The sequence below is a fragment of the Callorhinus ursinus genome, unplaced genomic scaffold, assembly GCF_003265705.2.
Source record: "Callorhinus ursinus isolate GAN/ISIS: 27379988/994484 unplaced genomic scaffold, GSC_fseal_2.0 scaffold18, whole genome shotgun sequence".
NCBI lineage: Eukaryota > Metazoa > Chordata > Mammalia > Carnivora > Otariidae > Callorhinus > Callorhinus ursinus.
The window spans coordinates 9,864,645-9,887,439 of NW_027397080.1; the positions used below are offsets into that span (position 1 = coordinate 9,864,645).

At 38.6% G+C, this 22,795-nt stretch overlaps 1 protein-coding gene across 9 annotated transcripts in view; it reads right to left on the bottom strand.

Annotated features, from left to right (window-relative positions):
- The window catches only part of ZMYM4 (zinc finger MYM-type containing 4), a 129,897-nt gene that overhangs the window by 94,208 nt on the left and 12,894 nt on the right, over positions 1-22,795 (bottom strand). For 3 of the 9 annotated variants that reach the window (XM_025856488.2, XM_025856489.2, XM_025856494.2), the window contains exon 2: positions 10,775-10,836. The exons of 5 other annotated variants lie outside the window; for them this stretch is intronic. The gene's annotated coding sequence lies outside the window, so the exon portion shown is untranslated. Of the gene's footprint in view, positions 1-2,088; positions 2,161-10,774; positions 10,837-22,795 lie in introns of those variants that run through there. One more of the 9 variants, XM_073902922.1, reaches the window with a different exon arrangement.

Sequence of the window (22,795 nt, forward strand, 5' to 3'; positions counted from 1 at the left end):
AGGGAAGCCTGCTTCTCCCTCTCCCACTCCCCCTGCTTGTGTTCCCTCTCTCCCTATGTCTCTGTCAAATAAATAAAATCTTAAAAAAAAAAATTTTCATTTATTTATTTGACAGAGAGAGAGAGAGAGATAGCGAGAGCCAGAACATAAGCAGGGGAAGAAGCAGCAGGCTTCCTGCCGAGCAGTGTGCCGGATGCAGGGCTCAGTCCCAGAACCCTGGAATCATGACCTGAGCTGAAGCCAGACGCGTAACGATTAAGCCATCCAGGTGCCTCTAACATACATTTTTTTTTTAAGATTTTTTATTTATTTATTTGAGAGAGAGAGAGAATGAGAGATAGAGAGCACGAGAGGGAAGAGGGTCAGAGGGAGAAGCAGACTCCCCACCGAGCAGGGACCCCGATGCAGGACTCGATCCCGGGACTCCAGGGTCATGACCTGAGCTGAAGGCAGTCGCCCAACCAACTGAGCCACCCAGGCGCCCCCTAACATACATTTTTAATATAACTTTTTAAAAAGGAAATGGCAACAAGTGATAATATAGTAAAGGTTTTTTATCTTAAATACACACACCTTTTTTAAAAAAGATTTTATTTATTTATTTGAGATAGAGAGAGAGAAAGCATGAGCAGGGGGGAGGGGTAGAGGGAGAAGCAGATTCCCCGCTGTGTGGGGAGCCTGATGTGCAACTCGATCCTAGGACCCTGGGATCATGACCTGAGCACAAAGCAGACACTTAACCAACTGAGCCACCCAGGCACCCCCACACACATCTTCTTTACAAATCTCCTAACCTCTAGAATTGTTCCTGTGCCTTTAAAACACAGGATGGACATCCGTTGCCACATTATTTTCAACAATGAAATATTAGAAAAAAGTCCCTCTAGAGAGAAATGATTAAGTGATTTATTAATACACATTATACTATGGAATTCTATGCAGACTTTACAAAGAATAAGGTAGAAAGTTCTGGAGATGGTGGTGATCTTTACACAACAATATGAATATACTTAATGCCTCTGAACTATAAACTTAATAATGATTAAAATGGCAGATGTTGGGGCACCTGGGTGGCTCAGTCAGTTAAGCGTCCAACTCTTGATTTCAGCTCAGGTCATGATCTCAGGGTCATGAGATCGAGCCCTACATCAGGCTTTGCACAGAGTTTGCTTGAGATTCTCTTTCTCTCTTTCCCTCTGTCCAACACTCTTGTGCTCTTTCTCTAAAATAAGTAACTCTTAAAAAAAAAAAAAAACACTAATAGACAAAGTCGCAACAAAAAAAAACAGAATCAAGAACCAGCCTGAAATTTTAGAACTGAAAAATTAAAACAACAAAAAAGAAAAAGAAAAAAAAAATCAATGAATGGTTACCAGGGGCTGGGGTCATGGGATAATGGGTAGTTATTATTTAACAGGTACATAGTTCAGTCTGGATGATGAAATTGAAATGGTCTTTTTTATTTTAAGATTTTATTTATTTATTTGAGAGAGAGTATGAACAGGGAGAGGGGCAGGAGAAGCAGACTCCCTGCTAAGCAGGGAGCCAGACATGGGGCTTGATCCCAGGACCCTGGGATCATGACCTGAGCTGAAGGCAGAAACTTAACTGACTGAGCCACCCAGGCGCCCCTGAAATAGTGTTTGAGATGACAGTGGCTCTATAATAAGTGGAAGCTATTAATGCCAATAAACTATGCACTTAAAAATGGTCAAAGTGAATTTTATGTTATGTATATTTTACAATTAAAAAAAAAGGTGGGGCACCTGGGTAGCTCAGTCAGTTAAGCATCTGCCTTCAACTCAGTTCATAATCCCAGGGTCCTGGGATCAAGCCCCGCATCAGGCTCCCTGCTCAGCGTGGAGGCTGCTTCTCCCTCCCCTCCCCGTTTGTGCTCTATTGCTATCTCTGTCTCTCTCTCTCAAATAAATAAAATCTTTAAAAAAAATGGTAATAAACTAAAAAAACTCAAGTCATGGGTTCAAGAGCAAAACAGAGATAGAGAGGAAAGAATTGTGAAAATAGAGTAATAGAAACTACCTAATCTGAACAAGAGAAAAAAAATATTTAAAAAAAAGTGAGGGATACCTGGGTGGCACTGTCGGTTGAGCCCCAGCTCTTAGTTTCAGCTCAGGTTGTGATCACACATTGGGCTCCATGCTTCGTGCAGAATCTGCTTGAGATTCTCTCTCTCTGCCCCTCCCACTCATGCTCTCTCTAAAATAAATCTCAAAAATAAATCTCAAAAAAAGAAAATGAACAGTGCCTCAGAAACCCACATGACAATATCAAAAAGAATAACATTCATGTAAGCAGAGTCCCAAAAGGACAGAAAAACTGTAGTGTGGAAAAAGAACTTAAAAGAAATAATGGCCGAAAACTTTCCAAATTTGAAAAAAAGATACATATCGGCAAATACAAGCTAAGCAAATTCCCAAATAGGATAAATCTAAAGACATCCAAACCAAGATACTCATGAAGAAATTGCTGAAAACTAAAGACGAAGAAAAAATCTTTAAAACAGCCAGAGAAAAATGACATATTACTTATCACTGCAGGTTTCTCATCAGAAATCTTGGATGCCAAAAGAAAGAAAAAAATATTTTTTTTAAGATTTTCTTTCTTTCTTTGAGAGTGACAGAATTTGCGAGAGCATGTGCAAGTGGGGCAAGGAAGAGGAGCGGGATAAGCCAACTCCGTCCTGAGGGCAGAGCCCAACACAAAGCTCGATCCCATGACTCTGAGATCATGACCTGAGCCAAAATCAAGAGCCAGACGCCCAACTGACTGAGCCACCCAGGTGCCCCAGAAGAAAACACTTTTAAAGTGCTGAAAGAAATGTCAACCCACACAGCTACATACAATGAAAATACCCTTTAGTGGGCATTTGAAATTTAGAATATTCTGAATTTTCTTATATTTTTGTATAAAAATCCTTTCCTAAAGTTAAAGAATTGATAATGACCTAAATAAATATAACTATTTATAAATACAATCCATTCTTATACCCTAGTTATTTTATGTCTAACAGCTAAATGTAAAAATAATATTATATGATAGAGATTTGTTATGTATATATGAGATAACAACAACATAAAGGGAAAGGGTAAAACAACCTATACGGTGGGATCCAAAGTTCTGAGAAGTGATAAAGTATTGATTCTAAGAAGCCAGTCTCAAAATGTTAAAAATACCATGAGTCCATTTATGACACTCTCAGAAAGACAAAACTACAGCGACAGAAAATAAAACTGTGGTTGCCAGTGGTTAGGAGGGAATGGAGAATATGACAACAAAGGGATAACATGTAGGAACTTCTTGGAGCAACAGAATTGTTATTAATCCTATTTGTGGTGGTGCTTATAGGAATCTATACTTGTGTTTATATACAACTATAAGCTACCTATGTTCATCTCTAAAATAAAATACATATATGCATGCAAGATAAATGCACACATAATTATAAATAAACTGAGTAGTAATATTACAAGAGAGTTTTATCTTTATACTTTTTTAAATCTTTCAAATCATCTACAATGACTACTGTCTTTAGAATAAAAATAAAATATTCAAAAATAACCACAATATACTTAATTAAGCTAAAAATATGTCACTCCAATACAGTTCTCTAATAATACTATGTGGAAATGAGTAAATGAGAACATTGCAGAGTATTCTGAGATTTCCAAGTGTAAAGTTAATCATAATAGCAGGCAGCTGCAATCCCCTTCCCCAACTCTCTCTCACAACCAATCTCTCTCAAAATTTACTAACAAATACAGCTGACCCTTGAACAACCTTGGGGTTGGGGCACTGACCCCACCCCCAGTCAAAAATCCACAGATAGGGGCACCTGGGTGACTCAGTTTGTTAAGCATCCAACTCTTGGTTTCGGTTTGGGTCATGATCTTATGGGCTGTGGGATGGATCCTTACATGGGCTCCTTGCTCAGTGGGGAGTCTGCCTGAAAGATTCTCTCCTTCTGCCCCTACTCCCACACGTGCTCTCTCTCTCTCTCAAAATAGATAAAGCTTAAAACACACACACACACATATAACTTCTGACTCCCCAAAAACTTAACTACGAATAGCTGACTATACTGCAAGCCTTACAGAAAACATTAACAGTCCATTAATACATATTTTGTACATGTATTATATACTATATTCTTACAGTGAAGTAAGCTAGATAAAACATTATTAAGAATATGAAAAGAAATTACATTTACAGTACTGTACAGTATTTATCAGATAAAATCTGAGTATAGGGCACCTGAGTGGCTCAGTCAGTTAAGCGACTGCCTTCGGCTCAGATCATGATCCTAGGGTCCTGGTATCAAGTTTGCATCAGGCTCCCTACTCTGTGGGCTGCTTCTCCCTCTGCCCCTCCCCCCCACTCATGCGCTTGCATGCTCTCTCTCTCAAAAATAAATAAAATCTTACAAAAAAGAATCTGAGTATAAGTGGACCCATGAAGTTCAAACCCATGTTGTTCAAAGGTCAACTTTACTGAGATTCTGAGATGACGGAAGAGTAGGAAAGCACCAGGATTCTGTCTCCCCATCTAGACAATGACACAGGCATAATATATCTTATATAACTGTTTTTGGAACTCTAGAGTCCATTGAAAGCATGCAACTTCTAGGGGGTAGGTTTGGAAGGGAAATTTTGGGTCAATTTCAGCTCTTAGCAGGGTAGCAGCTATCCATCCTCCATCTCCAACTACAGGGCAGGCAGCTGAACATACCTTCCAGAAGTAAGCTTGTGAGAGCTAGGGTGGGCAAAAATGATCTGGTCCTCCAAGTATTGGGGATCTGTGCCCTAATTCCTCATTGCTGCTCCTGATCACAGTGGCCATTTTTGTTGCCCCAGCCCCCATGGCTACAGGCCCCTCCCCTTCTGCCCCGTATCCTTCCCCTCCCCTTCATTTTTTTTCTTTTGTCCCTTTGGGGGCCAGACATTAAAAAAAGTAGGACATTCAAAAGCAACTGCACATACAGAAGAAATTAGAAACTCACCATCCATATCCAGGGAAAAGCAGTGACTGAGAAAAGACCTGAGAAGAACTTAAATTGACATCTCAGGCTGATCCTAACTAGTCTACAACAATCAAAATAATGAAATATTTTTTAAAATTCTGAAGAAGGGGAGATTCTGATTTTCAGAATTACCATATTAATAGACTGAAATGTTCAGTTTTCAACAACAACAAAAATCACAAATAATAGGAAAACACGTCCCGTACAAAGGAAAAACATAAACAGGAACTATTCCTGAAAAAGACCTGATGGTAGACCTACTAAACAAAGACATTAGAATAACTGTCTTAAAGATGCTCAAAGAAGGGACGTCTGGGTGGCTCAGTCAGTTAAGCATCTGCTTTGGCTCAGGTCATGATCCCAGGGTCCTGGCACCAAGCCCCGCATCGGGATCCTTGCTCGGTGGGAAGCCTGCTTCTCCCTCTCCCACTCCCCCTGCTTGTGCTCCCTCTCTTGCTGTGTCTCTCTCTGTCAAATAAATAAATAAATGAAATCTTTAAAAAAAAAAAAAAAGATGCTCAAAGAAGTAAAGGAAGATATACAGAAAGTCAAGAAAACAATGTATAAACAAAGCAGAGGGGCGTCTGAGTGGCTCAGTCAGTTAAACATCTTACTTCAGCTCAGGTCATGATCCCAGAGTCCTGGGATCAAACCCCATGTTGGGAGCCTGAGCGGGGAGCATGCTTCTCCCTCTCCCTCTGCCACTCTCCCTGCTTGTGCCTTCTCTCTCTCTCCCTCTGTCAAGTGGATAAAATAAAATCTTTTCAAAAAATGTAAATTCCTCATAATCTGAAATAAAAGATGTATTATAGATATAAAAAATAATAATAATAAACAAAGTAGAAATATCAATAGATAAAAAAAGCCTATAAGAAAACCAAAAAGAAATTCTGGAGATGAAAAGTACAGTAAACTGAAATGAAAAATTCACTAGATAGATTTAAAGACAGACAGGAACAGGCAGAAGAAATAATCACCAAACCGGAAGATAGGACAATGAAAATTACCAAGTTTAAGGAACAAAAAGAAAAATGACAGAAACAGAACGAACAGAGTTAGGTACCCGAGGGACACAAACAAGCAGGCCAACATACACACCATGGGAGTCCCAGAAGAAGAGAGAGAAAGGGGCATGGAGAATATTTTTAAAAATAATAAACTGAAAACTTCCCCAAACTTGATGAAAGACATGAATATAAATATCCACAAAGCTCAACAAACCTCACATAAGATGAATTCAAAGAAATCACACAGAGACGCTTTGGACAGACACAGACAAAGAATCTTGAAAGTAGCAAGAAAGCAATGATTCACATAAAATGGATCCTCAAAAAGTACATGTGCAGGTTTCTCATCAGAAATGCTGGAAGCCAAAAACCAGTGAGCTAATACATTCAAAGTGCTAAAAGAAGAAATAGTCAGGGGTGCCTGGGTGGCTCAGTCGGTTAAGCATCTGCCTTCAACTCAGGTCTTGATCCCAGAGTCCTGGGATCAAGCCCTGTGTTGGGCTCCCTGCTCAGCAGGGAGCCTGCTTCACCCTCTCCCTCTGCCCCTCCCCCTGCTCCTTTTCTCTCTCCCTCATAAATAAATAAAATCTTAAAAAAAAAGAAAAGAAAATAGTCCAACAAGATTCCAATATCTGGCAGAACTGTCCCTCAAAGGTTAGGGAGAAATTAAGACATTCTGAGATAAACAAGAATGCTCAAGGGTGTGCAGCAGTGTGAAATGAAAAGACAGTAAACAGTAATTCAAAGCCATATGAAGAAATGAGGATCTCAATGAAGGTAAATGCATGGCAACTGTAAAAGCTAGTACTGGGGCACCCAGGTGGCTCAGTTGGTTAAGCATCTGCCTTCAGCTCAGGTCATGATCTCAGGCTCCTTGCTCAGTGGGAAGTCTTCCTCTCCCTCTGCCACTTCCCCTGCCCCCTCCCCGATTCATAAGCTCTCTCTCTAATAAATAAATAAAATCTTTCCCAAAATATTAAAAAATAAAAACTAGTATTATTCTAACTTTATTTTGTAACTCCAAATGTTGTTTTCTACAGGATTTAAGAGACTAATGCAATCTAAAGAATGCCTACCTCATGTTTAGGGGCATACAATGTATAAAGATTTAAGTCTGTGATATCAATAACCAAAGGGGTAGGGCTGGAGTTGTAAAAAAGCAGTTACTCTATGTTATTGACACTAAGCTGGTATAAATTCAAATTAGTGTTATAACTTTCGGATGTTAAATGCAATCCCCAGGGTAACCACAAAGAATACAGCTTTAGATATACAGAGTATGAAATGAGAAAGGAGTTTAAACATCTCACTACAAAAAATATCAACAGAAAAAAGTAATGCATGCAATGAGGAACAAAAAATTGATCACGATGTTCCCAGGAATGAAATAGGGCACCAGGGTGGCTCAGTCAGTTAAGCATCTGACTTCAGCACAAGTCATGATCTCAGGGTCCTGGGATCGAACCCCTTGTGGGGCTCTGTGTTCAGGAGGAAGTCTGCCTGTCCCTCTCCCTCCCCCTCGGCCTCTCCCCCTCCCCTTGCTCATCCTCTCTCTCTCTCAAATAAATAAACCCTTAAATAAATAAAAAGATAATGAAGAGGGGCGCCTGGGTGGCTCAGTCGTTAAGCATCTGCCTTCGGCTCAGGTCATGATCTCAGGGTCCTGGGATCGAGCCCCGCATTGGGCTCCTTGCTTGGCGGGAAGCCTGCTTCTCCCTCTCCCACTCCCCCTACTTGTGTTCCCTCTCTCACTGTGTCTCTATCAAATAAATAAAATCTTTAAAAAAAAAAAAAAGATAATGAAGAAATAGAAAGCCTGAATAGACCTGTAACTAGTAATCAGTAAATAAGACTCTCTGAAAAAGAAAAGTCCTGGACTTGATAGCTTCACTGGCACTACAAAATAAAGAAAAATACCAATCTTTCTCAAACTTATACCCCATGATCAAGTAGAATTTATTCCTAGAATGCAAGGATGTTTCAACATATGAAAATGAATCAAAACAATACACATTAACAGAATGAAAGAAAAAAAAATACATGATTGTCTCACAATTGATGCAGAAAAAGCATGTGACAAAATATAACACCCTCTCATGATAAAAACACTAACATGGTACAACATAGATGCAACTTGAGGACATTATACTAAATGAAATAGAGACAGAAAGTAGAATGGTGGTTGCCAAAGATTGGGGGTAGGTGGGAATATGGATTATCATTTAATGGGTATAGCGTTTCAATTTTACAAGAAAAGTGCAGATGGTTGCACAACATTACAAAAGTATTTATTACCACTAAACTGTACACTTATAAGATGGTAAATTTATGTATTTTCTACAACTATTTTATTTTTTTAAGAGGCAAAGTAAAGGATTTTTCAGATGTACCTTCTTCAGATGGAAGAATTCATCACCAGCAAACAAATATTGAAGGTATATTTGTCAAGAAAAAAATGACACCACATGGAAATCAGGGTCTACCCAAAAGAATGAAGAGTACTAGAAATGTAAATATCTGAATGTAGCAATTATAAATATATTGCCTCTCAACTCCAAATCCACTTCTCTCTACCCTGCTTTGTGATAATGAAGCTGGTACTATAAACACTTCTTCTCTGCCAGCTGACAAAATGTTAACCTTTGTCAGCAGATGGCACTGGAGGAATACTCCAGACAGAAGTGGGTTCTCTTCCCATTAGTATGCTCTAATCTGCTGGTTTCAGTGGAGGACAGCGGTGTGCAAAAGATCCAATGGCCCTCTCCCCAGGCACCAACTTCCCATCAAGTCTCAGTGACACATATACAACCCCATGGGTAGTTTCCCAGAAAATTCTGTCAGCACCCCTGAGGGCAGCTCACTAAGTTTCAGCAGCACTCCTACAAGGCCAGACACTTCCCAGAGAATTATGCCTTGGTCCCAGCTGGCTTCTTAGCCAGGTTCAGAAAAAAGCTGCCTAGTGACTTTTCTCAGCACCCCAAAAGGGGGTTTCCTGCTTGATAGCAAAAATCTGTGGCACCTCAAACTTCTCCATCATCCAGTGTAACCCAACCCTCTTCAACAAGATCTGAATTTCAGCCTTGAAGTTAGAAAATGGGGCATCTTCCAAATTTGTTCTATCCCTGCTAGTGTGCCTCAGCCCTAGAAGTAGTAGATGCTCCCTCTACCTACTATTGTGTATACTTTAAAGTTCTCTTTCCCCCTTAGGGTTACTTTACTTCTCTGTTACTGGTTAATAATTCTTTATATTAAACTTACCCTGTTCAAATTACTGTGTGGTTTCTGACATCTGACTGATATAGAATTGATACTGGTAGTGGTCACAGTAAACAGACCTACAAAGATGGGATCTGGATATTGACTTGGTTGTGCCCTCTGGCTTACACAGGAAATAGGATACTAGTAATCCCTGGCATGCAGCGGCATCGCAATTCATCAAGCTATGGCTGATGTGGTTGACTGTGATAAAGTGCCAACTGAAGCAAGTGCCTTGGGACCCCAAGTGGCTGTTGTACTTGACTGTTAAGGCAGCAGTGATAACTATAAGGTCTGTTACCTGAGATGGATTCTCTGTGTGCTCTTGAACAAGTACACAGGAAAACAAGTTCAAGTCCATGAACTATCAGATTAAATCAGTCTGAAAAAAAACACTTTTATGCGGTATTGAAAAAAATCCCAAAAAAAATCTCTTAATTCTTACAACTACAGGTTGATACTGCTGAAAATCAAAGGCAAAATTTTATTGTGCAAATAGCTGAATGATAACATTAGATGAATTCATAGTCTCACCAAGTTTCTCATGTAAGAGCAATGACTAGGAAAATATATGGGACCCTGAAACTATTTGAAATGGGAACATATGGTTGAATCAGAATGAAAAAAATAATTTCAAACCTCCAGTGGCAGTAACCTACCCTTCTGTATCTAAAGATAGAAACTTTCCTTTGCTTGAAAGTCCTGTGATATTGTATGTTCAGCAAATGACTTGAAGGAGGATGCTCATTCTCCTCAAGACCAACTACAATCAACCCTATTGACATTAGACCCCTAACTAGGTTCAAATTTCTGTTATAGAGGAACAGGTACACATAGGACCCAAGAGAAAACAGCTTATACACCAAAAAATGCCAAAATTGTGTTAATATGTGAAGGAAAAAACCTGGGGTATGTGTGTTGAAAAAAGATGCTAATATAGGTATTAGACCAAGGAGGTTAGAATTCATTAATATGAGTGAACTTCTACAGATTCTGAATTTGATGTGATAACTTGTGCAGCTGAAGGTGCTGAAGCTCTAATAGCACATTTGTTGACGGAAACATACTCAACAATATAGCTGTAATCATTAAGGAAACGCCAATCAAAATTATTCTAACAATGACAATGAATATTTAATGAGGTTAAGATACTAAAGTTTCACTGGCATTATGTGAAAGAGGAAATCCAAAGGTTTAGGGAGACAGGAACATTAAGTGGATTTATCCTCTGCAAACTATACACCTACTACCCAACTGCATTCCCTGGGAAGGCCCAGAAGACACTATAATTAGTGAGGGAAGCACCACATATTGGAAAGCTGTGTGGCTGCTCTCTTTTTTAAGTCAGTTCTGACTGCAGGGACTTTCACCACTGAGGTGGGTTCCCTGATTTCACTGAGGATGATGGGATCCCAAAGCAGCAGAGGCCAAGGGGCAGCACTTCACTCCAGAGATAAGGGCAGCAGGGACGTACCGGCAATCAGAATGCTTTGGCCCGCAGGGATCTTTGGCAGTGGCTAATTGATCACGATGTTCCTAGGAATGAAATAGATGGGCAGTTTAATCTATATAACAGAAAATGTCTAAATCTGGTGGCCCAAAACTGACTTGAGTCATCACAGTGAAAGTCACAGACATTTGCCCAGTTTCCAGACCTGGTCAAGTCACAGACCCACAGCTTCTTGTGATGGAGAGACTGAGTCTACCTGAAGGAGGGCTCTGCACCATTACCACAAGTACACACCATAAATCTTTTTCCAAGCCTTCCCAAAAGGGACTACAGCCGTAAGGTAGAACAGTGGTTTTCAAGCAGGGGTAATTCTGCCCCCCAAATCTAGAAAATCTGGTGGTATCTGGAGGCATTTCTGGTTATCACAACTGGGGAGCTGTACTGACATCTAGTGGGTAGAGGCCAGGGATGCTGTGAAACATCCAACAATGTACACTACAGTCACTACAACAGCTTAAAAGACCCTGTTTAGTTATCTCCCTGATCTCATCTCCTACCACTCACTACCTTGGCTCACCTACCTTCAGCTTCCACCTCTTTGCTGTTCATAAAATATACAAAGCATTCACCTGCCTTACAACCATTAGCCTTGTTACCTCTACCTGGGATTTTCCTACTCTTAGATACCCACATGATGGCTTTCTCATTTCCTTCAGATTTTTGCTTAAATGACCCTATTTATGCCCCTTCCACCATAGCACAATGTATCCTCTTTCTCTGCTTTATGTTTCTCTATAGTAGTGTTTTTCCATTTTAAATGCTCTACATTCATTACTTACAGTTCTCTCTCCCATCAACAGAATATAAACTCTGTAAGAACAGAAATGCTCTCCATTTTATTCATTACTGTATCCTCAGTTCCTACAATGGTTCCTTGTACATAACAGACACTCAAACATTTGTTGAATGGAAGCATGAATTGTGACTGGATGGAAATTAGGGATGTGGAGCCCTGAGGAATTCTAAGATGACTCCCAAAGTGGTTATCTGCTTTCATCTGCCCAGTACCCCATTCTTCTGAAAAGTCACTTCTTATCATCAGATAGTTCAAACACTTTTGCTCTTTAAAAATGTGACAATATTTTCAATGTAGGCAAATCTATTATTCTTTTATCTTTTTTTGGTTTATGCTCAAAAAGGCATTCCCCGCATCAAGATGTTTGTTATATTTACCTATATTTCCTTTGGGGAACAGTTGGGTTTTTTTGGGTTTTTTTTTTTTTTTTAATTTTACTTATTTGGACAGAGAGAGAACACAAGCAGGGGGAGCAGCAAGCAGAGGGAGAGGGAGAAGCAGGCTCTGGGACATGGGATCATGTCCCGAGCCAAAGGCAGTTGCTTAATCAACTGAGCCACCCAGGTGCCCCATCCTTTGGGGAATAGTTTCATTTTCTTATATCCATATATTCAATCCCTATAAATTTGGTATCTGGAGGAAAAGATCTAACTTTATTTTTTGCCCAAATGACCAGGAAACTGTCCAAACACAATTTAAAGAATAACTTTATTCTATGTATCCTTATATATAGACATGAATCTCTTTATTTGTAATAATTTAAGTGTTCCTATAGCAGTATTATATTCAAGATCCTGTAGAACAAGGTACCCACCATTCCCATACTCCTCCATTCTCCCATTCTTCTTCTTTTTTTTTTAAAGATTTTATTTATTTATTTGACAGAGAGAGAGCGAGAGCAGGAACACAAGCAGAGGGAGTGGGAGAGGGAGAAGCAGGCCTACCGCCGAGCATGGAGCCCAATGCAGGGCTCGATCCCAGGAGAGCCAAAGGCAGATGCTTAACGAATGAGCCACCCTCGCATTATTCTTCTAATTCAAAACTGTTTTGGCTAGCCTTCACATAGTTATAAATCCTAATGAACTTCATCAGTTTTCTCAAAGTCTACCCTCTTCACCATCAAAAAGAAAAAGAAGAAGAAAATCCTGTTGGGTTACTGACTGATACAACATTAATGCTATGGGACGTATATTTTTATTATATTGGATTTTCCCATCAAGGAATATGGCATATCACTTATTTTAAGAGCCATCAAAGCATAATGGTTACAGATTCTTTGGAGTTTGGAGTCACACAGCCTGAGTGGGTTCCAATCCCATTATTCCTTATTCTAGCACCTATATAACTTTGACAAGGCACTTTACCTCTGTTACCCTCAGGCATTAACACTGTATTATAAAGTCATTTTCTGGAGTCAAGACATGTACTTAAAACAATGCTCATAAAGATTAGTTGTTGTAACTATTATTATTATTATTAATTACCATGTCCTTAGATAAACTCTTGTCAAGTCTCATATTTATTAGGTTTATCCCAAGGAATTTAGTTTTGTATTACTTTGTGAATCAATCTTTTTATTATTTTCCAACTACCTACAAAGTTATTAAATTTTATAGGATTTTTAAAATATTTTAATATTGTAACTAGACATTTTACTATCCCGTTATAATCATAGTACATTTTTCTTCCTTTCCTCCAGATTGCTTTCATTTTTGAATTTTTACTTCTGAGCCCTAAAATATTTTCTACTGATACTCTTGAGATTGCCAGGCAAATAAATGTATCATCAGAAAAAATAATCATAATTTTGTTCTCCAACTTTCCAAGATTTACAACTCTCGTTTCTTTTCCTCATCTAACTATATTGTGCCCTAGAACTTCCAGAACAGTAATAAATAATTATGATAATAGCAGGCATCCTTCCTAAATCTCAAGGATGACTGCTGGATTCTAACACGTTTTACTATGTGAAAGACCCTCTATTCTTAGTTTTATAAAAAGAGACTTTATTAACAGAAAATGAGTATTAAATATATCAAGGTCTTTATTAGCATCTTGATGTAAGATCTTTTCTATTTTGGCAAATATTATTAAAAACATGAAAATGGATATTCCTCAATGGTACAAAGAAAGATTAGAAACCTGGGCTGTTCTTTGACATTAATGGCCATTTCTTAAATGGTTATTGGCCTTTCCAGGTTTTCTACCTCTTGAATCAATTTTGGTAACTTATTTCAGAAAATCTTCCATTTCATCTAAAGGACTGAGTTAATTATACCTCAAAAAGTCCAACATATTATCCCCAAACTATTTATGGTTATTATAGCTTTTCTTCTCCTTAACACTATTTCTGTTTTCCTTTCTTTTCCTCAATTAGACTTGTCAGTAACTTGTTTACTCTATTGGTCACTTCACCAGGAATCAGCTCCTACTTTTATCAGTCCATACATTTTCTACTTAATTCATTTTTTCCCACACTTTATTTTCAACTTTATTAATTCCCTTGTGCTTTCCTCAGGTTTATTTCATTGTTCTAACACATACAGTTAAATAGCAATTCTTTTATTTTTAACGTTAAAGCATTTAATACAAAATATATTTATAGTCTGCTCACATTCCAAGTTGTGATATGGTTTGCTCTGTTACATTCTCTTACTATGATTACTGAGGTATAACTGACATACTGTTATACTCTCAACAGTTTGTAATTAAAGTCAGCTTCAACTTGTTTAACCCAAAAATTATTTACAAGTTCTAAAATTTCCAAATGGTTGGGTTGTTTTAATTGACTTTACCATTTCAGCTTTACTGCATTGTGGTCAAAGAATGGAGTCTCTAAATTTTAAGGTTTTAAAATTTGCATTTTTTTCTGGAAGTATGAATTATTTGTCAATTATGATTAAATTCCATAAATGTTCCATGAAAGTGTAAAAGATGATAATGTTTTCCTAGAAGTGTACCAAGTTCAATTGAACTTCAGTTCCTCTAAACTGTTAAAACTTTTGTTTTATATCTGCCAATACAAGATCTTTTGATACATGATTGGTGGCAGTTACATCCTCAGTGTGAATTATAGCTTCCATAAACAAAGTCAGAGATTTCTGCAGTTATTTACTTTTGCCATGAATAGCTTTGTTTTAATATTAAAATTCTTATTTTTGCTGCATTTGCAAATTTGACACATTGGCATCCTTTTATTTTTACCTTTTATTAGTTTCATTTCATTTTAGATTTTTAAGTAACATAAAGTAAAGATGATACTCAACATGAGAGTCTTTGTCATTTAACCTTTTTAAATGGTCTTCAAATGAATTAATTATGAATGTGAAAAACACTTAGAGGACACAGATTCCTACACTGGGTAGAAATTTCAAAGAACCCCTCTAAATCTAAAATTTAAGATGATACGACTTTAAAAAGTGGTCAAGTGTTAGGGTCTCTAAATACCATTTCCCACTAAAAGGAACCAGACCTTCTGGGAAAAATGGCTGATTTCAGGTCTGGAGTAGGAATTATACTGATGAGCCTGATTCATCCTGCACCAGAAAACAAGGAAGTTATCAAAGACTACTGGAAGTCATGACAAAATGACTCAAGAACTAACGTAAAGAGGCTTTTACCCACCAAACATGGCATAATAGACTGACATACAATAAATATAAAAATCTGTTTGTAATGATTTATCGTATCACCTTTATTCCCCTTACTCCAAAAAACAATCCTCATTGGTCATTTGTGGAGGCCTCCAAGTCTTCAACTCATTCTTAAAAATGACAAAAGAGGGAGCACCTGGGTGGCTCAGTTGGGGTTTATTGGCTCAGGATCCTTGGATCAAGCCCAACATCAGGATCCCTGCTCAGTGGGGAGTCTGCTTCTCCCTCTCCCTCTGCCCCTCCCCCCTGCTCACGATCTCTCACTCTCTCTCAAATAAATAAAATCTTTAAAAAAAATGACAAAAGAATCAAGCATTTACCTTTTTTCCAGTCTATCTTTTCTTTATGTTGTATTAACATATTTCAAGGTAATAAAGAAACCAACTGTTCATTGATAAGGGAAAGCTCTCTACAAAATAATCATAACAGACACTGGAGAAATAAAAGATTTAGGAAACCATCATTTTATAATCCCTAATAAAATAGTGAATCAAGAAATAATTATCGGGGTGCCTGGCTGGCTCACTCAGTGGAGCCTGTGACTCTTGATCTCAGGGTTGTGGGTTCAAACCCCACATGGGATACAGAGGTTACTTAGGGAATATAATATTTAAAAAAAAAAAAAAAGAACTACCAATGAACACTAAAACCATTCATTGGTAAAAAACTGAAGGGGAGGGACACCTATATGACTCAGTAGGTTAAGCGTCCGACTCTTGGTTTCAGCTCAGGTCCTGATCTCAGGCCCTACATCAGGCTCCATGCTCACCATGGAGTCTGCTTAAGATTCTCTCTCCTACGGGGGAGGGGGCCTTAGGTAGCTCAGTCAGTTAAGCGTCTGCCTTCAACTCATGACATGATCCCAGGGTGCTGGGATCGAGCCCCACACTGGGCTCCCTGCTTAGAAGAAAGTCTGCTTCTCCCTCTCCCTCTGCTGTTCCCCCTGCTTATGCTCTATCTATCTATCCATCTGTCTAAGATAAATAAAATCTTAAAAAAAAAAAAAGAGATTCTCCCAGGAAGTCTGGGTGGCTCAGTCGGTTAGGTGTCTGCTTTCAGCTCAGGTCATGATCCCAGGGTGCTGGGATCAAGTCCCCCATCAGGCTCCCTGCTCAGTGGGGAGACTGCTTCTCCCTCTGCCTGCTGCTCCCCCTGCTTCTATGCGTGCTCTTGTGCTCTCTCTCTTTCTCTGAAAAATAAGTAAAATCTTAAAAAAAAAAAAAAAAGATTCTCTCTCCCTCTCCCTCTGCCCCTCCCCAGCTCACTCACACTCTCTTGCACTCTCTATCTCCTTATCTCAAATAAATCTTTAAAAAAAAAAAAACTGAACAGGAACTTTTAAATATGTAGATTAAGCTGACATCACCTGAACAAGGATGAACATGATTCACTAGTGGTATCATAGGAAGAACACACCACCACCTATGAAGAATTCTTTCAAAAAAAAAATTGAACCTGAATCTAATCACACTTCTACAACTTACAGGAAACATGAAGAATAGAGGAACATGTTCAATGACACTAGAATATAAGCAGCAAAGCCCAGGATGTGGGAAATGCTGCAAAACAAATCATCCAGTATCTTCTAAAAATAAATGGCAGTGGGGCGCCTGGGTGGCTCAGTGGTTAAGCGTCTGCCTTCAGCTCAGGTCATGATCCCAGGGTCCTGGGATCGAGCCCCGCATCGGGCTCCCCGCTCCGCGGGAAGCCTGCTTCTCCCTCTCCCACTCCCCCTGCTTGTGTTCCCTCTCTCGCTGTGTCTCTGTCAGATAAAAAAAATAAAAATAAAAATAAATGGCAGTTTTTAAAATGGGGAGATTTACTGATTAAAAGAGGCTTAAAATACATAACCCACAAGCCTTGTTTTAGCTACTAACTTTGTGAAACAAAGTTGTACAAATATTAGGTGACATTAAGGAATCATGTTGATTTTGTTCAGTGTGATAACGGTATTATGATTTTTTTAAAAAAGAGATAGCATTTGTTAGAGATTCATGCTTTGAGTATTAATAGGTGAAATATGTCTACAATTTGCTTTAAAATATTACAGGGAAAGACATGTGAGATGAAAAAATAAAAGGCAAAAAGTTGATGACTGTTAAAGAAGACAAATAACAAATACATGACCATTAGTTGAACTATTTGTTCTACATTTATAGCTTAAATTTCCATAACAAAGGTTTTAAAAAGGTAGTAATCAACTAGAAACCTCTTAAATGCAGAGTTATACTCCTCACACAAAACAAGCAGCTTTTTTCCTATATAACTTATCACTTACAACAACCCTGAAAATAACTATTTTGGCATCTTTCTGTATTCTTTTCTTCCAACAAATGACAACTAAACAAAATAAATCTTCCTTTGTTCCTAGATACGACACCCTTTTTCTTCATAATGATCAGATACGGTATTGTTTCATTAAAATTTATTTTCCATATATAAAAATTAGGAAAATATCTACTTCTCTTACATGTTAAGACATCCAACATGAAGAAAAACTGAAGGACAGTAAGCATGCATATTTTCTGTAACTATCTTTAGAGAAATATTTCAACTCTGACATAAATTCTATGAAAAACCATGTGAAGATCATATAAAAAAGAAACTTAACTATGATATAATGGAATTCAAGAGAAGAAAACATCATAGTCAATTTCAGGGGAACAAAAGGGTTGAATGAAAGGAATAACTGGAGCAAACATTTGCTTCTTAAATAATTCAAGTGTCACAAAGAATGGAAGGCAAGAAAAAAGTAATGTTCACATTCACTTCCCAACAATGACTTCCAAGGCTTCCATGACACTACACAATCTCTCCCCTTTGCTTCTAGAAATCACCACCTAGTGTACGCTAATGTTTCTTGTGCACTAACCTACTGAAACCTACTAAGTTAGATAGATCTTTATTTCTATTTTATCTGTAAGGAAACAAAAACCATGTTAATGGTAAGAACCAAGGCCAAAACCTACTATGATAGTGGTTCCTACTCTGCAATCCTCCACCTAATCTAATTTTTTAAAGATTTTATTTATTTATTTGAGACAGAGAGAATGAGAGAGAGAGCACATGAGAGGGGGGAGGGTCAGAGGGAGAAGCAGACTCTGCCGAGCAGGGAGCCCGATGTGGACTCGATCCAGGGACTCCAGGATCATGACCTGAGCCGAAGGCAGTCGCTTAACCAACTGAGCCACCCAGGCGCCCTCCTCCACCTAATCTATTTCAGAAGGTCTGGGACAGATAGGGACTAGACATTTGTGTACTGTAAAGGAGCAGGGATAGAATTCCCTCAGGGGATTCTGAATTTTATTGCTAATTAAAAACGAATACACCATGGTATGTTTTCTCCTGGGTCCCCTGCTGTTATCTGCTGATTCCCACAAAATCAAATTTGTGTCTGTATATGTGTATGCTCACCAGCCTCAATCTCAATTTCTACTCTGAAAAACAATGTTAAGATTCTCTCCTTCTCCCTCTGCCCCTCTCGCCACCCCTCCCCCCACCTCTTGCAGTCTCTCTCTAAAAAAGAAAAAAAATATATATATACACGTATTTTTTCTCTAGCTTACTTTATTGTTAACTATATAATACATAACACATATAACATACAAAATATGTGTTAATCAACTGTTTATGTTATCACTAAGGCTTCCAGTCAACAGTAGGGTATTAGCAATTAAGTTTTAGGGGAGTCAAAAGTTATAGGCAGGGGTGCCTGGCTGGCCCAGTCAGAAAAGCATGAGACTCTTGATCTTGGGGTTGTGAGTTCAAGCCCCACACTGGGTGAAGAGATTATTTAAAAATAAATAAGGGTCGTCTGCAGCTCAGTCGGTTAAGCATCTGCCTTAGGCTCAGGTCATGATCCCAGGGTCCTGGTATTGAGCCCCACATTGGGCTCCCTGCTCAGTGGGGAGCCTGCTACTCCCTCTCCCTCTGCTATTCCCCCTGCTTATGCTTTCTCTCGCTCTGTCTCCTACTTTGTCAAATAAATAAATAAAATCTTTTAAAAATAAATTAATTAATAAAATATTTTTAAAAGGCTATAGGCAGATTTTTGACTGTGGGGGGACCGGTGCCCCTAACCCCAATATTGTTCAAGGACCAACTACACATACATATGATAAAGTTGAATGTATAAATTAGGCACAGTAAGGGGCGCCTGGGTGGCTCAGTCATTAAGCATTTGCCTTGGGCTCAGGTCATGGTCCCAGGGTCCTAAGATCGAGCCCCGCATCAGGCTCTGCTCGGCGGGAAGCCTGCTCTCCCTCTCCCACTCCCCCTACTTGTGTTCCCTCTCTTGCTGTGTCTCTGTCAAATAAATAAATAAAAATCTTTTTTAAAAATTAGGCACAGTAAGAGACTTACACCAATAATAGTACAATTAATAGCACTATACTATAATAAAAGTTAAATGGTCTCTCTCTCAAAATATAGTACTGTATTCACCCTTCTTGTGTTGACATGAGATAAAATGCCTATGTGATGAGATGAAATGAGGTGAACAACCTAGACACTGTAACACAGCGTTAAGCTACTACTGACCTCCTGACAATACATGAGGAGGATCATCTGCTTCCGGATGGACCGCGGTTGACTGTGGGTAACTGAAACCACACAAAGCAAAACCACAGATTTGGGGCAGGGATGGACTATTGTGTTGGTTTTGTAATTCCCTCCTACTACACTCAACTTTTAATAAAGTCTTGTTTAAAAGTTACAGCCTGGGGGGCACCTGACTTGGTCAGTCAGTAGAGCATGTAACTCTTGATCTCAGGGTTGTAAATTCGAGCTCCATGCTGGATGTAGAAATTGCTTAAAAAATCTTTAAAAGTCACAACCTGGTTTCAACTATGCTGGGTAGAATTAAACGAGGATTCTATCTCTACATTTGGGCTGCAGGGCCAAGCAGGACCCCTACCAAGGCTAGCATAACAGTAGCAGAGACAATCAGAAAAAAACCTCTCCCATGAAGGAAAAGTACATTTCTAAGAGGAGAGTCAGAGATGTGATGCAACCTGCTTCTTGTCACAGGAAGAATCTGAACAGTACCTATCCTGGGGAACTGAATTATTATGAAGGGAGCCAAATTGGTACCATACTGATGAACAGATTTTCATTTCTAAAGATAAATTAGTCCTGTATACAGAATGAACAGGAGAGGACAATGGGGGTGGGGGGAGGGCAGAAGAATTTTAAAGGCAAGAAAACTAAGACAAAGCAAACAAAATGAGTACCATAACTAGGCTGGTATTAGTAGAAATAAAATCTTAAAAATCATATCTGAAGTAATCTCAGTAAGATTCACCAATTAAAACTGGATTGATAGGGGAAAGAGAAGAAGCAAGATGACTCAGAGGTTTCTAACTTGGGTGACTAGAAGATAATAACTAAAAGAATACAGGAAGAAAAACAGGGAGAGAAGGAATGGGGCACTATTTGTGAGAGCAAGTACTTGCAAAAAGAATGGAGTCCATTTTAGGCACACTGAATTAGCAGTATCTGTTAGACAGCACAATACAAGTCAAATTATACATCTGGAAATACAGGATTTGAGTTTTAGACACATACAAAAAAAAGAAGCAAAGAAGGGGAAAGGAAATCACAGTGTATTTAATGGGTAGTTTTAAAACTACTGTAGGAGATTACCCAAGAAAAACACAGGCCAAGGAAACACTTACTGGGCATGCAAAAAGAGTCAAAGATGACCGAAAAGAAGCAATTCAAGAAAAGAACCATGAGAATGCCATCTTATAAACAAGAGAGACGTTTCAAGGAGGGAACGGGCAATAGGGTCAGATGTCTAAGAGAAACCTAATAAAAGCTCTGAAATGCATCCATTAGACTTGGTAATTATTAGGTCATTTCAGTGATCTTAAAGAGAATTTCAGTGGGGAAACAGAAGGAAAAGCCAGATGTGAGGTAAGTGTGAAAAACACAAGCAATAAGAGTCTCAAAAAAACACTCTAATTTCAAAAAGCTTATCTCAGTTCCAGACTATAGTCTGTTAACTACCACTTCCTGCTAAAAGGTACCCTGGCTTCTTGGGAGTTAATTCCAAGTCTGAGATAGTAACATAAAGCATGAGCCTAGGCACATCTTTTTGACCAAAAAGGGAAAAAACTTTCAGGAACTACTGGAGTTAAATCAAAAGCATATAGATAACTAAGTATTTTATTCTTTTTGATGCTAATGTAAATGAAATAATTTTCTTGATTTCCTTTCAGGATTTCATTGCTAGTGTGTGGAAATACAACTGATTTTTGTGTGGTTTTTTTTTTTATCCTGAACTCTGCTGAATTTACTACCTCTCACAGGGTCTGGGGGGAAGGGGGAGGTTGGTGGATTTGTAAGGTTTTCTGTATATACAATCATGTCATCTGCAGTAAGAGAGAGTTTTACTTCTTTCTTTCCAATTTGGATGCCTCTTCTATCTTGCCTAACTGCTCTGGCTACAACTTCAAACACATTGATTAGAAGTACCAAAAGAGGGCATCCTTATCTTATTCCTGATCTTAGGGGAAAGCCTTGCAGTCCTTCACCATCAAGTATGATGTTAGCTACGATTTTTCATATATAGCTTTTATCATGTTGAGGAAGTTCCTTTGTACTCCTAATTTATTAATGAAAGTCTGATGGAGTTTTTTTTTTAATTTTTTTTAAAGCTTTTTATTTATTTATTGAGAGAGAGAGAATGATAGTATGAGAGGGAGGGGGGTCAGAGGGAGAAGCAGTCTCCCTGCTGAGCAGGGAGCCCGATGGGGGGACTCGATCCCTGGACTCCAGGATCATGACCTGAGCTGAAGGCAGTCGCTTAACCAACTGAGCCACCCAGGTGCCCCCTGACGGAGTTTTTCAAATGTTTTTATCTACATCAACTGAGAGATCATGCGGGGTTTTTTTTTTCCGTTCTATTAATACAGTGTATCACACTGATACTTAGGAAAAATTTAACCAAGGAGCTACAAGACTTGCACACTGAGACCTGGACAAAATACTGCTGAAAGAAATTTTAAAGGACAGGGGCACCTGGCTGGCTTAGTCAGCAAAGCATGGCACTCTTGATATCAGTGTCATGAGTTCTAGGCCCAAGTTGGAGGTAAAGTTTACTTAATTAAAAAAAAAAATTTTTTTTTAAAGGACATAGATAAAAGGAAAGATACCCTACATTCACCGAGTGGAAGACTTAATAGTATCAGGATGACAATACTACTCAAGAGATTTATAAATTCAATTCAATCCCTAACAAAATCCCAATGGCATTTTTTGTAGAAATAGGACAAAAATCCTGACTTTCATATGGAATTTTAAGGGATACCAAATAGCCAAAACAATCCTGAAAAGGAAAAAACAAATTTGAAGGACTCACACTTTCCAATTTCAAACTTCTACAAAGCTAAAGTAATCAAAACAGTGTAGTACAGGCACAAGGAGACATATAGACCAATGGAACAAAATTGAGAATCCAGAAATAAGCCCTTACATATATGGTTGTTATGGACTAAATATTTGTGTCCCCAAAATTTATATGTTGAAGACTGA